The 3,492-nt window shown below is 33.6% G+C and overlaps 1 pseudogene; it reads left to right on the top strand.

Moving 5' to 3' along the window:
• The first annotated feature begins 279 nt into the window (after positions 1–279).
• Positions 280–813, top strand: LOC108766812 (uncharacterized; annotated as a pseudogene).
• Positions 814–3,492: the final 2,679 nt, after the last annotated feature.

The raw sequence follows: 3,492 nt of genomic DNA, 5'->3' as shown, positions 1-3,492 counted from the left end.
AAAGTCCGTATTTTTCTCTGTAATACCGGAATACATTTGAATATACTTATCCGACGTTGTTTCCGCATGCATGCATGCATGTAACAATTACATCATATCAGCGACATATGTCTAAAAGAATGCGGAACATATTGATGCGTTGTCATTATTCTCGTTATACGAAATATATTTAACAATAAGCTACGATAAATGGCAAAACAGGTGTGTACCATATTCGTTGTCAATGCTTAACAAATAAATTGTTATTCAGCAGCACAGTATAAATGTGCTACTCGACGCAAGCATTCACAGTACAAGATTAGCAGCGCAAGATTGCAATATGAGACTATCAGTGGTGTTCTTGATCTTGACGATCGTGGTCTGTGCCATGTTGCAGGAATCCGTAAGTCTTAATTCAAACATGATCATTTATCGATGAATTTCCGAAAAGTAACGACATTCTCTATTCTGTGGGAAGGAATCCATCTTTTTCAAAATATCAAAGCGGCGTAATAAGTGTTGTAAACGCCGATGCCGTAAAACGACCACCACCACCACTACCACCACCACAGCAGCAACCACTGCAAGCGGTAGAAAAAGACGCGACGTCATGGACTCAATTCCATTTGAATTTGAAAATTTAATCCAAGCTGGAAACTATAACAAATTTGGATTTGAAAATTCAACTGCAGATGGAAACTATGATAAAATGTCAAGAGTTTATTAGAAAATTATATAACTGTAGTTGCACTACTCAATAAGATAAACTGTCACTTAGAGTAGTATCTAAATTGTCCACGTAAGCAAATCTAAATTGAATAGCAATAAAAATGTATCAAATGCTTAATATTGATAAATATAATTTCTCAAACCTTTCACTAAAAAACTAATTACAAATATTTGTACACTGTTGGAAAAAATGTGTCAAATTTAACATAAATCGCACGTCCCAAATGGTTCATATCAATTTTTAAGTTAATTTAACACAAGATGAATATGTTAAGTTATATATAAATATTATGTAAGAGAATAAATACAAAAAAGTAATATCGTCACGATTTGTAAACAAACCGTGAAAGCATTTTTTTTTTCAGAAAATTAACATTTATAATATGTTAAATCAACCCACATTTTATTCATTCATCTTAGAATTTACGTTTTAGGACACTATTTTTATGGTATTTCACTTATTCATACACTCTAAATTTTTGAGAGTGAAATTTCACTCCATGAAAAGTGATAGTTGCGCCAGTTCGGTAAGAGTAAATTTTCACTCCTTAAGGAATAAATTTCCTAAAAGGGATCAACTTTAATGATTAATATCTCGCTTCGTGAGGCAGAGCAATGCTTTTTTTCTGCCAGATTCGTTCGTTTTGTGCAAAAACGTGCCAAATGAGCCTAATTTCGTCAAGATACGATGTAGGAGGGCTAAACTTAATATTTACTTTCAGTTTCTCTTCTCAGAGAGCGAAATTATTCACTCTCTACAGATATCGAAATTTGACTCTCGTTTAAAGTGATTCTTCACTCTCTAAGGCCCAGTTTCACAACTGACGGTTAACTCTTAACCGAGGTTCAACTTATTCATTATCTCTTTTCAATTTTAGAATTGGAAAAAGATGAGAAATAAGTTGAACCTCGGTTAAGAGTTAACCGTGAGTTGTGAAACTGGGCCTAAGAGTGATTCTTCACTCTCTAAGAATGAAAATTTTACTCCTACCGGACTTCGAGAGTAAAATTTCACTCTGAAAAATTTAGAGTGCGAATTCTGTCATTTTGATACTAAGAAATGTTAAATATCAATTTAACACAAAATCTTTAAATAACGTAATCAGATTATGTTGAATTAACACTCGAATATGTTAAAAAATTTAACACAAATTGTTAACAAGAACATGAGTGGACGTTTCCAACACAAATACACAATTTTTTTACTGTGTACATGTTTAGATCTTCACATTGATGCGCTCGAACTGGTTAATTGACGCTAGACAGATGCATACTTGCTTTTACCGTTCTGTTAACCGTATCAATTCTACGCGCTCGGCTACGCAAACAAACCACGTATTTTCGGATGTTGACTCAGTGTGGAAATGTACATCGAAGAAATATTTGCCTTGATTCCATATACCTACTCGATGTATCTTGAATACAGGATTTCTTCATAATAAGGATTTTCTCTTCATACTATTTTTTTTTAGATTTGATTAATTAGAAAAGTGAAATCGTTGTAATTATTGTCTTCTACATTACTATAAACGGTAAGATTTTTAGATCAGAGTGATTACTCCAAATTGCTTCTATTTACTTTTATACTTCTATTCAAAATACTTGAGCGGTCTATTGTATCAGTAATTCACAGACGTAAAAATATGAGCAATTATAATTCTAAATGATCATAACATCCGACTCCGTTTACATCTAATAAGACACTGAATAACTACCCCACAATACTTAATGTTTATGCATAATCCACGTCGGCATACAAGTGCCTCGATTAATGCGTCCTAGATTTATTTGCTGCACAGGGGAGCGATTTTATTTCTATTCTCGGCTCGAGCTCGCGCGATTTAAGTGCAGATTTCCGGTGAGTCGCGCGAGATAACGTCATGCGAGGAGAAGTTCCGCTTCACGATCGCCCAACGAAAAGGAAACATAAAGAGGGGCTTTTCTTCCCGCGCGCGCTCGTATATCATGGTCTCGTAATAATATCTAGTCGCTTCCGATCGCAAGCACCGACGTGTAGCACCGTCACATACCACGTGCGTCGTGATAACTCTTTTCTAGAATGCTATCGCTGTTATTTATTGTTTATCGCATTTTGGATTTTGCTTCAAGAATATTTTCGAAGTTAGAAATAAGCTTTGACATACCTAACAAAAATCTATATTATAAATACATTAGATGATTTCATCTTTAACATTATATTTATTGTATTGTCAAATTAATTATACCGTATACTCTTAGGTATTATATCAATAATAAAGACAATGTTAACATATATATAGATATATCAAAATATAATATTTAAAAAATATAACATTTGAAAAATTATACATCTGCAAATATTTTTGGATAAATTCTGTAATATTATAACTATTATGCAGCCACACAAAATAAGCAGCTCATTATGCGCTTTCATAAGAACGCGTTTGATCGCACGTGCTCAAGGCGTGCTAAAGTATTCATATATTGATGCGTGCATTCATAATGTAACGCGTGGCGAGTACATTTTGCGTGGGGTACCGAAAATCCATGAACTGAATTACAGTATGGGTTCCGTTATACGACGAGGGGCTTCGTTTTTGTCCATGGGTGGTGAATTCGTTCACCAATGCAGTCTAACGTACTATCGCACAAAAAACGAATAGAGGGATCTCGAATGTTTGTATTATTTATGATAATTTTCGTATCCTTTTGCAATTACTGTGAAAATTTTTCTAAGAACAAAACATGAATTCTGAAAAAGTTGTAATATATCGCCTATTTATATAAATATTCTATTGCTTACTT

Source organism: Trachymyrmex cornetzi, unplaced genomic scaffold (genome assembly GCF_001594075.2).
Source record: "Trachymyrmex cornetzi isolate Tcor2-1 unplaced genomic scaffold, Tcor1.1 scaffold1194, whole genome shotgun sequence".
In the NCBI taxonomy this organism is placed as follows: Eukaryota; Metazoa; Arthropoda; class Insecta; order Hymenoptera; family Formicidae; genus Trachymyrmex; species Trachymyrmex cornetzi.
The sequence above is the reverse complement of the archived record's forward strand: the minus strand, read 5'-3'. Positions and strand labels throughout refer to the sequence as shown.